Genomic DNA, 14330 nt, shown 5'->3' on the forward strand with positions numbered 1-14330 from the left:
GGAGGCAAGAATAGTATCACTAAGAACTTAGTAGCTATAAGGAAAGGGAGATTAAAAGTTACTGTAAATGATTTAGCTTCACATACTTTCTTGAAATATTATCAGCCACCAAGAATTTTAGCAAGCACTACTTCCATTTGATGATTAAAAAGCATAAAATGTGCCAGATTGTTCATTAAATTTTATTATATCATATTCATAAGATTATATTAAGACCTCTAAAAGGCTATTTACATGAAGTAAAGCATTTTTTTCACATGAGTAAGCAAAACAGTATGATTTCTAGTAAATTCTGCAGTGATAGAATGGTACATACAGAGGGTAGTTATTTGCCCTACTGTACCAAACTTATAATCATTCCCTTTTATATTCATCTCTATTGATTCTTTCCCTTTAATCTTTAAATACACTAAGTTCTCAGTCTTAACTGAAGTGACAGTCAAAAAGAAGGGAAAAAAAGATTTGTATTTCTACACATTCCTATTACTTTCCATTTATAATTAAGTACACACATTTCTTACTAAAAATTGCTACAATTCCTTTGTCAGGTCAAGAAGGCTGGCTTAAAGAAGTCAGGACCTCATATATATTTTTTTTTTTTTTTAAAGAGAGAGTGAGAGAGGGGAGAGAGAGAGAGAGAGAGAGAGAGAGAGAGAGAGAGAGAGAGAGAGAGAATTTTTTTTTAATATTTATTTTTTAGTTCTCGGCGGACACAACATCTTTGTTGGTATGTGGTGCTGAGGATCGAACCCGGGCCACACGCATGCCAGGCGAGCGCGCTACCGCTTGAGCCACATCCCCAGCCCAGGACCTCATATTTAAAAGCTGTATATTTCATTAATCCATTAATACAAAGGTAACAAGGAGGAGATAAAAGGAGGCAATGTACAAATGAGTATTAGCAAACATGCCGGAGTTAATAAGACTATCTCCGAAACTCAATAATCAACAAAACTGCTTTTATTACAGGAACTTAACACAGCTTCTTCATTACTAGTACCTCTCAAATTTCAATTACTTGTTTCTAATGAACATTTCGGTTATCCAAGACCAAAAAAGACATCTAGCTTTGTACCTTCAATTAAGTATCTGGAATATTAGCTTAGATTCAGAAATAATTCTCTTTTTTGGGTACTGGGGATTGATTTAACGTAGGGGCGCTTACCACTAAATCGCATCCCCAGCCCCTTTTCTGTATTTTATTTCAAGACAGGGTCTTATTGAGTTGCTTGGGCCTCACTAAATTTCTGAAGCTGGCTTTGAACTCAGATCCTCCTGCCTCAGCCTACCATACTGCTGGGATTACAGGCATATACCACTGTGCCTGGCTTCAGAAACAATTATTAATATCACATGAGTTTTACATGGGGAAAATTTTAGTATCACTCTTAAAGAACTGAAGGCCACTGGGTTGCTTTCAGATGACAAATAAACAGCTAAAAGTGACTATTCTAAAAATTTATTAAAACTCATTCAACAAATACTTGAAAGCCTACTATGTGTTAGTTGTTAAATGTAATACCAATAGACAAGATAAGTGAAACACTTGGTTATTATTTAAAAAAAAAAAAAAACTCAAAGCCAGGACATGGTGGTGTGCACCTGTAATGCCAGTTACTGAAAAAGCTTTGGCAGAAAAATTTCAGATTCAAGGCCAGCAGGGGTAACACAGTAAGACCTTGTCTCTAAAATAGGAGGGGGGGGGGGAGAGGAAGACGAAGAGGGAAGAGGAGGGAAGAAGATGGAGGAGGAAAGAGAAGGGAGGAGGAAAAAGAGGAAGAAGGAGGAGAGAGGAGGAAGGAGGAGGAAAGAGAGAAGTAGAAGGAAGGGAGGAGAAAGGAAGAGAAGGAGAGAGGAGGAGGAGAAGGGAGGAGGAGAGGAGGAGGAGGAGGAGGAAGGAAGAGGAGAGAGGAGGGGGAAGAAGGGGGAAGAAGGAGGAAGGAGGAGAAGGGAGGAGAAGGAAGGAGGAGAAAGGAGGAGAGGAGAAGGAGAAGAGAGGAGGAGGAGGAGGAAGAAGAAGGAAGGAGGAGAAGGGAGGAGGAGGAGGAGAAGAGAGGAAGAGAGCAGGAAAGAGGATAGAGGAAGGAGGAAGGAGGAAAGAGGAAAGAGGAAGGAGTAGGAGGAGGGAGGAATAGGAGGAAGGAGTAGGAAGAAGAGGAGGAAGGAGTAGGAGAAAGAAGAGGAGGAAGAGGAGGAAGAGAAAGGAGAGGAAGGAAGAGGAGGTAGGAGGAGGAGGAGAAAGAAGCTATCAAAATTTAGTTACAACTTGATGGCAATTTTTAAAAATATATAATTTTTTTTAGTTGTAGATAGACACAATACCTTTATTTATTTATTTTTATGTGGTGCTGAGGATGTAACCCAATGCCTCACATGTGCCAGGCAAGCACTCTACCACTGAGCTACAACCCCAGCCCTTGATGGCAATTATTATTAAGAAAGTAAAAAGACTAGTGTAAGTCACTTCAATCTGTCCATTTAAAGTATCCACATTATTATTATTTTACTTTCTCTAACATTTTTACAGAGCTTTAAAATGCTTCAATTTTATTAATCATGCTAATCTATAAGAGTTAAAATTTACCAAAATGAAACTGCACAAAAACATCTCACATTTCACTGATTCTAAGATGTAATTTGCCTCCAATCATATCTCTAAAATTGTGAGATATTTTGTAATCAATACCTTTATATGACTGTATGAAGTGGTTTCCCCCCTCTTGGTGACACTAAAAAGCATGTTTCCATTATCAATCAATTAAAAGTCAATGAAATACTGTCAGAGAAACTAAAGGTTCTTCCAAAGGTTAAGTCTTTGATAAGTGACCAAATCTTAGAAATGAATTAGCCAAATGTTCAGCAAAATAAGGTAGAGAGCACTTTGCACCAACCATTTCATTTATTCCTTTTGATATTCCAGGAATCAAAAAGTTACTTTCACCATACAGTAACAGTGATTAGTTACTGACATCCAGGTTTTACAAGACTGAAGAAGTGAAAAGCAGAAGAGAACAATTTAGAACCAGTCTTAAAACTCAAAGGCCAGTACCCTTTCCACTTTGCCATATAGACTTTTGGGACCAAAAGTTTACCGGGGGGTGGGGTGGGGATCTCAGTATATAATTACTTCAAGCCTGGTAAATTGTCACAGTAAGTATCTACCACACTATTACTAAAAAGAAAATATTTTAAGGTGTTACATACAAATAATAAAGTATACTAATCTTACATGTATAACTCAATGAATTTTTAACTATTATACACCTTAATAACCATCAGACTGAGACATAGAATACTTCTTCCTGCAGCCCTGAAGGTACCCTTATGTTCTAATCAGCAGTAATACCCATGGTCACTTATTTATTTCACTATAATCTGATTTGTTTTAGAATTTTAGACAAAAATATATTCTCTTTTGCTCATTATTATACCTGTGAGATCCAACCATGTAATTTTCTTTACCAATAAAGCATTCTATTATATGAATATACCACAATATATTTACTACTCTATTTGGATCATCTCAATTTTGGGGTTACTATGACTGCTCTGAATATCCATGCACATTTATTTCTCTTGGATATGTCTATAGTATAAGAGTGAAACTGACGGGTCACAGAAGGCTTAATTAACTTAGCAGATACCAGTGATTTCCCAAAATGGTTATTCCAATGTATAATCCCACCAACACTGGTGCTTCACATCTTTGCCAACAATAGGTATTTTTAAATTAAATGTACTGGTGTTCACTGAAATTTTAATTTTGCATTTCCTAATGACTAAGGTTATTGAGCACCTTTTCATATGATTAATGCCATTTGGATATCCTTTCTTCACCTTCACTAGGAATATCTCGTGATTCCTTCTAGATGCTTTATTGTTATAGCCCATTTCTCATATTATAATCCATCTCATACTAATTGTATATATAGTTTGAGGTGAAAGGTTAATTTTTATCCATACAGATACCCAGTTGATTCAGTACCATTTATCATAAAGATCATTCTTTCTTCCATTAAATTGCAACGGCAGGGGGCTGGGGATGTGGCTCAAGCGGTAGCGCGCTCGCCTGGCATGCGTGCGGCCCGGGTTCAATCCTCAGCACCAGATACCAACAAAGATGTTGTGTCCACCGAGAACTAAAAAATAAATAAAAATTAAAAAATTCTAAAAAAAAAAAATCTCTCTCCTCTCTCACTCTCTCTTTAAAAAAAAAAAAATTGCAATGGCAGCTCTGTAGAAAATCAAGTGACCATAGACAACCGTCTGTTTCTGGATATTGGTACTCCATTACTATTCATCTATTTTTACATCAATACCACACTGTCTTAAATGATGCAGCTTTTTATAAAGCCTTCCTTACAATGTGGGAATATAAACATTCGATTTTAATCAAAATGAGTTTTTTATTTATTGTCAAATTTATTAGCATCATTTATACTATTCTTTTTTAAAAAATACACATATTGCCTTTCTCTGAACCATTTGAGAATAGGTTGCATATATCACACCCATTTATACCTCAATACAACAGTATCTATTTCCTAAAAATATTCTCTGATAGCCACAATACAAATTCTCTGGTGTAGGGAATTTAACATTGACACAAATATTTAAAAGAACATACCACAATTTTATCAAGTGTTCCAAACATGCCCTCTACAGAATTTTCCTGTCCTTGAGTACAAAATTACATATTGCATTTATTTGTTCTGCTTCGTTGGTCTCTTTTAATAGTGATGTTTCCTTTATCTTCACTGATAATGGTAATGTTTTCAATTTTTCCAGCCTTTCTAGATTTAAAATTAATACTTTCCAATAATTTCATTTAAAAAAATATCTGCTTTATATTACTTCCCTACTCCTACTTTCTTTGATGATAATTTGCTTATTCTATTGTTTTGAAATAGAAGCTTAAGGCCCAGCCTTTTTTCCCTAATACTTATACTTTAAGCTATACATAAACCTCTAAGCACTGTTTTTAGTTGCAATCACACACACCTTAACACATACTTTTTCATTCTGTTCAACATATTTTATCACTTTTGTTGCTATATCTTTTTGGTCCATAAGATATGTAAAAGAATACTACTTAATTTCCAACTATCTAAGGATTCTGCTGTCATCTATTACTGATTTCTAGGTTACAACAAATGAAGCCTGCAATTTGATTTCTTTCAAATTTACTGAGATTTGTTTTATGGTACATTAAATGGTATATTTTAGCAAATGTTCCATGCATACTTGAAAAGCCTGGGTCCAGTGAGGTGTCCAAATCTATACTCTTCTGATTTTTTTTCTTATTTGTTCTACCTGTTACTGATAAAGTACATTAACCTACTATGATTGTGGGTTTTATCTATTTCAACCTTTTAAATCTTTCAACTCTATTTTATTTTAGGTCTGTATTACTGGATACATTAAAAAATGTAAGATTATTATATCTTCCCTTATATTTACCCTCTAAGCATTATGCTTTAGTGATACTTCTTAGTGTACAGCTCTTCCTAACATATAGTTTGGTTAATGGGTGCATGATATTATTTTTGGTGCATGATATTATTTTTCTTGTTTTTTTTTTTTAACCCACTCATCATGTCCTTACATTTAAAATACTTCCCCTGTAAACAGTATATAAGTTTTCTGAGCTTTATCTTAATTTCAATATTTGCTCCTTCATATTTACTATAATTGCTGAAAAGTTGGGTTTGACCCATCTGTTCTTTCCCCCCATTTTTTAAATTGGTGCATTATAACTATACATAATGGTGGGATTCAGTTACAAATTCATACATGTACATAATATAACAATATAATTTGGCCCATATCATTCTCTAGTACCATCTGTTCCCCATTCCTTTCTTTTTGGCATTTCTTGGGAGTAAATTTTGTATTATTCCACTTTCTTGTCTATTACTTTTCTAGTTATATATTTTTATTTCTCATTTAGTGGTCCTACAGTTGTTACCTATCATTTTCACATATTTTAAACCTTACAAGACACAATTACTATTTTAAACAGTTCAAATAGATTTGTTTACTTATTCTTACTGTTCATTTCCTTATGGAGTTCTATGTTTTTATCTGGCATTATTTTCTTTCAACATAAAGAACTTCCTATAGTATTTTCTAGTGTCAGTTTATTAACAATAAATTCTCAGCTTTAGCTATCTTTATTTTGCTTTTACTTTTGAAGGATATGCTCACTAGATTTAAAATTTAATATTAGCATCATTTTTTCTTTCAGTATTTAAAAGCAACTATTCTATGCTTTTCTGGCTTCCATAGTTTTAGGTGACAGATCAGCCATATTATTAAAGTTTCTTGAAGGGAGACTTCTTTTCTCTGATTTTCTCTTTTTCTTTTAAGTTTTTGGCAATTAATCTATGACTAATTTCAATATGGTTTTCTTTCTATTTATCTGACTGGAAGCCACAGAGCTTTTAAAACCTGTGTTTCCATTTCTTTCTCTGGTTTAGGAATACATTGTTTCTTGATATTTCTTCTCTGACTGTATCCTGAGACTCCGATTATACATTAGATGTTTCCACTGGGTCCCACATATCTTTCATTCTCTTTTCTGCATTTTTCCTCCATTTGTTCTCTCAGCATGAGTAAGTTCTACTGAATTTTTTTTTCCTAGCACACTACCCAACAACCAAATTCTGAGTTGTAGTCATTTTATTTTTGTTGTTATTATAGTAGTTTCCAAGTGTGATCAAATTCTTGATCTTCTTCCTCTTTATTATGAGCATATTAATCATTATTTTAAAATCCCTGTGTGATAATTCTAATACTTGAATCATCTGTGGATCTGTTTCTGGTCAATTTTAGTCCTTTTAAGCATGTGCTATAGCATTTTGCTGAATGAAATACTGGATCATGAATGAAACACTGTAAAATTCTAGGTGACGTCTTCCTCCAAAGAGTTGTTTCCTTTTAGCAGAGTAGCAATGACTCACCCACATTTTCTTGAGAGCTCTTCTATTTCAGTTCTGCCCACAATCTATAGAGAGTGGCCATTAATAGAGTCTCAGCAGAAAACTTAGGATGTAACAAGGTTTCTCTAACTTGGTGTAAAGTTTCAACTTCAAAACTCTAGCACTAAAAGAATGCTAAGGTAATTGCTCAGATCTTTAGGGTCCCAGCTACTGTTTTCTGTTGGTTTTCTTAGGATCTTCTCTTGTACATGTGTACCTTTGAAGTCAGCTAATGACTTCAGAGTGAATGGACTGCAGATTTTCCCTCCCTTTGGTACCGGGAACTAAACCCAGGAGTGCTTTACCACTGGCTACATATCAGCCTTTTAATTTTTTTTTTTTTTTTTTTTAATTTGGAGACAGGATTTCACTAAGTTGCAGAGGCTGGCCTCAAACTTGCCATCTTCCTGCTTCAGCCTCCCAAGTTTCTGGGATTACAGGTGTGCGCCATTGTACCTGGTCTAACTGCAGATTTTGAGGCTAGTTTTTGTGTTATTCCCTTGTCTTCTGGAATTAAGATTCAACTACTTTAGCAGCCCCAGACTTCTATCTGTCTTTTCTAGATCAGTTAGATTGCCACATTTTTGGGGGGATCTTTTCTCCTATGCCACAAACTAAGAAATGCCTCCAGGAAAAAAGCCAAGGTGATGGTGAGCTCACACTGTGTGCTTCCCTTCTGTCAAAAGATCAAAACCCCTAAAAACTTTTCTATGTTGGTTGCTCTTCAACAATGGGATAGCTGCTTAAGAAAGAACTGAGAAGCACATAAAATGTGATTATTGGGTACACACTAGAAATTCATATTATGTAAAAAATTTTGAGGTATATCTTGCCAAGGATTGGGCCCCATGGGTCCTAACCTCATTATTTTACTTTATTTATCAGTAACACAACTTTGGTAGGAATCCAAGTTTCCTAAATCCTAGTAAGGTAATCTCTCTACACAACATATTTACATAAGAATGGTGGAAAAATTACACCAGGATTTAGTAAAATAAGGCCTGAAGGCCAAATCTGGCCCATTAAGGCTACTGGCTGGTCTGTCACCTAAGAATACACATTTTTCAAATGACTGGGAAATTCAAAATGAAAGAAAATGTACTTTCATTTTATGCATAAAATTTTTTACATTATATAATAAAGTTTAAAAAAAATACATGAAATTCAAACTTCTATGTCAGTAAATAAATAAAGTTTTACTGAAACACAACCACTCTCATTTATTTATGTATTATCAATGAGCTACCATGCTACTACAGCAGAGTTGAGTAGCTGCAATAGAAACCACATGTGGAACTACTGTTCAGAGTACTACGTTTTACAGAGATGCAGCTATAATTTGATAGCATCAAGTGTTATGCTTATTGCTATACCACGATATTTAATTTTACTTTTATTACCCGTGCATACTCAATGTAAAAAAAAAAAAAAGGACTCTGAATGATGAGCTTAAGACCAAAATGGAATTTATTTTGTTATTTATTTGAATAAGGTCAGGCACTTATTTGGCTCATCACAGAATTTCTTCACACACACACACACACACACACACAGCACAACCAAAGCTTCCAACTGGCTCATCTGTTAGTCAAGTGAGGAAAGCCATTTTACCAACGGTGGGACAGTTTTGTGTTTGATTTGAAGTCAAAGAAATTTGAGACAATAAATTTTAAAAGCTATTAGCTGTTGGGAAAAGGTATAATGGCAGCCACACCCCAGAAAACCCCAACATGGTGCCTGAGGAGCTTCTCTTCCTGCCTCTCCCTTTCCAGCCGGCGCCAATTTTAAATCTCGCTGGCAGGAAACCTTAGCCTCAATAAGAACTAATTTCGTGGGCTCCGGAACTGACATATAGAGGAATTTACCAATAAACAGTGACCCGTCATTTACCTAAGCCCTGCCACCTCTCCTTAGATCTATATAAACCCTCAGCCTTTTGTAATAAAGTGGAACTTCTCCGGTGATTTGTCTCGAGTGGTATATTCTTTCATTAGCCTTTCTGTAAGAATGGTAATTGAAGACTGGAGGACATTCAGATCAATAACAATTTTAAAACAAGACAAATGATTTTGAGTGATTTTACTTGGTTCTTGAAAACTGAGAGATATCATCAATACTTCTTTAAGTAAGGAGCCAATGCTGAATTTGAAGTGGCTGAAAAGTTAGCTCTAAGAGTAGTGTGTGTGGAACAACTACAGGCAAGAATATTTTCAAATAAGCTGAGAAAATTTAGTACAACCTGAAGTGCAATCTCCCAAGACATATTGTTAACCAATAGTGATATAATACACATGGAGCAGAAAAAGATGTAGTTGGACAATTTTACCTTGTGAAATGTAGGGTGCTTAAACACTATGGTGCAGTTATTCTGTGGAAAAGCATCTTAATATATCATATTATTAAACTAGTAGTATTGATGGTTAACTTCATTTGCTCTTAAATATGCTGATTTGCCCCATCAACACAGCAGTTTCATGGCCTAGCAGTGATAGCTTTGTTATAATTTTTTTTAAACTTAGGGCTGAAATGAAATTTCTGTGAATAGGAAGAATTTATTATTATCAAACAGAATAGTTCTAGGAATTAGATTTAGCTGCAAACCTGGTAATGTTTCTTAATAATTTCAACCCTGAAATGTAAGGGAAAAAAAAACCCCACCCTATTTGTAAACATACATTGTGGTAAGTCAGTCATTTGAGAACAATTAACCCTGTTTGAATCATAAACAAGCTGCTTTCTGCTGTTCTCATGCTGCCAAAAGTTGTAACAAGTGAGATCTTTATTCCCCCACAAAAAAGCAGCAGATGTATTTTCTGTGCTCAAAATATAGCATTCTTCAGACCTCCATTCAAGAGCAAAATAAATTTTTGGACATCAAAATCTTTTTAACTGTGTAGTTGAACTTCTACCTAATTCTCTATTTGGAGGTATTTAATCTCAGAGTAATGACACGTTGAATGGCAAATATCAAGAGAATTCTATAAATGATGAATATGTTCAACTAAAATCATATGCTCATAGACTAATAGTAATATTTGGCAATTTTAATCTGTGTGAAGACATCTTCCAAGATGAAATGCATAAAATCTCATTACAGATCACTATGCAGATAACCACTTGCAATTTGGATGGAGAACACTAACTTTGAACCTAAATTAGGCAAAATATTATCCTCTTATAAAGAATTCCATTCTCATTGTTATAAAAAAATTATACTCGACCATTATATTCCAACTTTTTTTATGTAAAAAAATTCCCAATGCAGGCTTGCTTTTTAAATTCAAAGGGTGTATGATAATACTTTGTGTGTGTTGTATACACACTAAGTGTTTCACTAATAATCTTTCTCCAGCAAGTTTTTACTTAGAATTATGGTCTCTAAAATAGGAAGGATAGCAAGGGAAAAAAAAAAGAACTAATTCTTCCACCTTATACATGTTTACCTGATGGAATCTTAGTAATCTTCATTAACCACTGATTTTTAACTTGCATTTACTCTACCCTGTTCCCCCATTCACTCAAGGTTATATACTAATTGATGATAGTCAATCTAGATTTTCTAAATTTGTGAGGTCAATTTGTCTGTATGTAGCACAAAAGTCTGTCTGTATGCAAAAAAAAAAAAAAAAAAAAGACAATTAAAAATTTTACAACTAGCCAGGTGCAGTAGCACACGCCTATATAATCTTAGTGGCACAGGAAGCTGAGGCATGGGGATCACAGGTTGGAAGCTGAAGCCTACTTGGCAAATTAGCAAGACCCTGCCTAAAAATAAAAAAGGGCTGGAGATGTAGCTCAGTGGTCAAACACCCTTTGGGTTCAATTCCTGGTAATGGGGAAAAAATTTTTTACAACTAGTGAAAATGTGGAATTTTGGTTTTAATTTGAAGAATTAGGCAGTTGCCATACTTTCAATTCATCTTGAGTCTGCCCAACAAACTGCATAGTATGCCAAACCATCTGTAACATTGTGTATGTATGTACATGAATATTTTTCTAAGAAGGCCTATGACTTCCATGAATTCTCCAAGGGTTCGTGAATCATCATAAATAAAAAATCATTCCAGGCACAATGAATAACAAATAGCTGGTATAATAAGAGTAAACAGGAAAACAAAGAGGTGAACTCTGGACATTTCAGAAGATAAAGGAATGTCCTAGCTATACTGTTTTCAAATATGAGCTGGTTTTTCATGGTGTTAGCATCCGCAATGATGGTGCAAAAGCTACAGTGGGTAAAATCACTGGTACCTCAACACACACCAAGTCAAAGGCACCAAACAGCACTGAAAGTCACTGTGTATTGTTCACTGCCATGCACTTGCAAAAAAAAAACAGAGGTCAGCTTCACCAACAATGCTCTTGATGAAGAAGTAAAAATGATTGATTTTATTAAACCTTAACTCTTGAACATACATCTTTTTAATATTTTATATGATAAAATGGAAAGTACCCATAAAGCACCACTGCATACCATGACACATTGGTTCTGTTGTCTCAAATAAAAACACTTGCATGACTGTTTTAGTTCTTTTTTTTTTTTAACAGAACACTCCCCTCCACAACCCCCACTCCTGGGAATTGAACCCAGAGCCTTGTGTATGTCAAGGAACACTTTTTACTGGAAGCACAACCGACAAACTACTGCTACTCGATATTTCACCGATATTCTTTAAAAAATGAACAAACTCAGCCTATCACTTCAAGAAAAACAGACTGAATTTGCTGCCAAGGATAAAACTGAAAGCTTCAAAATAAAAATTAGGAATATTTGAATCCAGCACCATGATCTTTTCCATACTAAAGGACTCTTCTGATGATATTCTGTTATAATATTAACAAATGTAATTGTTAAAAATCCATTAAGTCCCAGAGTCCCAGATGTGGAACACCCATAAAAAATTGAGCAATAAACATACCACTTACACTAATTTTTTAACTCACCTTTGTATTAAACTTCATTGAAATATTTGTTTGTTCTTTTTTTTTAAGAGAGAGTAAGAGAGAGAGAGAGAGAGAGAGAATTTTTTAATATTTTTTAGTTTTTGGCGGGCATAACATCTTTGTTTGTATGTGGTGCTGAGGATCGAACCCGGGCAGCACGCATGCCAGGCGAGCGCGCTACCGCTTGAGCCACATCCCCAGCCCCTCATTGAAATATCTGAACTGAAAACTTGAGATTTAATAGGTTAATACTGTACAAGAGGGCTGGGGATGTAGCTCAAGCGGTAGCGCGCTCGCCTGGCATGCGTGTGGCCCGGGTTCGATTCTCAGCACCACATACCAACAAAGATGTTGTGTCCGCCGAGAACTAAAAAATAAATATTAAAAATTCTCTCTCTCTCTCCCCCCTCTCTCACTCTCTCTTAAAAAAAATAAAAATAAAACAAAGCCTATTTATTAAAAAAAAAATACTGTACAAGATGTGTGGACATTGGGAAATCTACACAATTCAGGGACCAGTTTCCAAATGACCAATGCATGTTACAAAGTCATGAGAAAGATTCATTTAAAGTATAAAATCAATGGACTTCAATGTACAGAGAAAAAAAATCATTGGTATCTTTTCAGATTCACCTTACAACTACCACTACAGTCAGGTGTGGTGGTGCACACCTGTAATCCCAGCGGCTCCACAGGATGAGACAGGAGCAACAGCAAGGTGGTAAGCAACTCAGTAACACCCTGTCTCTAAATAAAATACAAAATAGGGCAGTGGATGTGGCTCTGTGGTCTAGTGCCCCTGAGTTCAATCCCGGGTCCCCCCAAAAACAAAAACAAAAACAACTACCACTTGCTGAATTTTGATATAATACCAGACAATACCCATAATCATCTAAAAAATACTATTAAAAAGCATTACTCCTTTTTCCAATTACATGTTTATAAATGCAAATTTTCTTAACATACTCAACCAAACCAGAGTCTCAAATTAGACAGGAGAAATGAGAATTCAGCTGTCTTCTATGAAAATGGACACTAAAGAGATCTGCATGAATATGACAGCATTCTGTTATTTTTATTTATAATAAAATATTATAGGTTATTACTACTTTAAATGAAATAAAGAGTAGATATTTATTTATAAATTATTTATCAATAACTCATATAAATAAAAGCTTTTGTCCTCAATACTTCTAAAAAGTATGAGGGGGCTAAGCGTAAAGGAGCCCCAAGTTTGAGATCTAATGACCTAGTCCCTAGTCAAAAGAAAGTCACAAGCCAGGCATACATGTAATTCCAGCAATTTGTAAGGCTGAGGCAGGAAGACTGCAAGTTAGAAGCCAACCTCAAAAAAACAGTCTTAATATAAAAATTAAAAAAAACAAAAAATAAAAAAACTAGGGATGCAGCTCAGAGGTAAAGCTTGTGAATGCAAACCCCAGGACCAAAACAAAACAAAACAAAAACCTGTATAACACATCATCTAAAAGAATTTTGCACCATGTTATTCTGCTCAGAAATAATTCTCCCCATTCAGCACCAATACTGATATAATAGACCAGATAATATACTATGGATAAAAGGAATGGGAAAGTAATGTGTGTGTGTATAGATTCATACACACACACACACACACACACACACACACACACACATGAATTGTGGTTCTATGCCACAAAGTGAAAGACACACTAAATAGGTACTGGGAAGAATTTGCCTTCTCAAAATTTAGTATCATATAGGCAAGGTGTACAACTCGGCACCATTTAGAGTTTTCTATTAACTATTAGCTCAGGCTTGTATTAAGCAATAATAACGGTGAACATTTTCTAAGTTTTTGTGTGTCAAGAATTGTTTGAAGTGACTTACCTGTTTAATCTTACACATACATTATAAACTAGGTACCTATTATCATCCTCAATATGCAGAATAAGCTGAAGCTGAGCTGAAATTAAGGTACACATAAAACCTGTATCCTTAACCTTATACAACATGGCTTCCCCACTGTATCAATACTTCCTGATATTTTCTGGGTTAGCAATTAATTGTGTAAACATCTGTTTATCATTCAGTATTCACATGAAGTTGGGGTTTAAAATTCACAAAATCTGTTCCCTTCCATCATCTACTTTAGGCCTTATTTTCTAACAATTTGCAAGTTTCCCACTCAGAAATTTGGTCATTTTTTTCTCACTACTTTGGCTCCATTATCTGATAATCAAACAACATACACATTGTTTAGTTATATTACAACATACATGAAGTACCTATGAAGGTTCCTTTTTAATTTACTATTTATTTATATTGAGCTAGTTTAAAGATTTATATTTAGTTCTCTAAATCCCCCATGAATATTACATTCAAATAGCATAAAATAAAAACATTTCTGGGCTACTTCTTGAAACT

The 14330-nt window shown here is 34.8% G+C and overlaps 1 protein-coding gene across 3 annotated transcripts in view; it reads right to left on the bottom strand.

Annotated features, from left to right (window-relative positions):
* The window catches only part of PPP1CB (protein phosphatase 1 catalytic subunit beta), a 42664-nt gene that overhangs the window by 21528 nt on the left and 6806 nt on the right, over positions 1–14330 (bottom strand). The gene's annotated exons all lie outside the window — the stretch shown is intronic.

The sequence above is a fragment of the Spermophilus citellus genome, assembly GCF_964194105.1.
Source record: "Spermophilus citellus genome assembly, chromosome: 13".
Taxonomy (NCBI): Eukaryota; Metazoa; Chordata; class Mammalia; order Rodentia; family Sciuridae; genus Spermophilus; species Spermophilus citellus.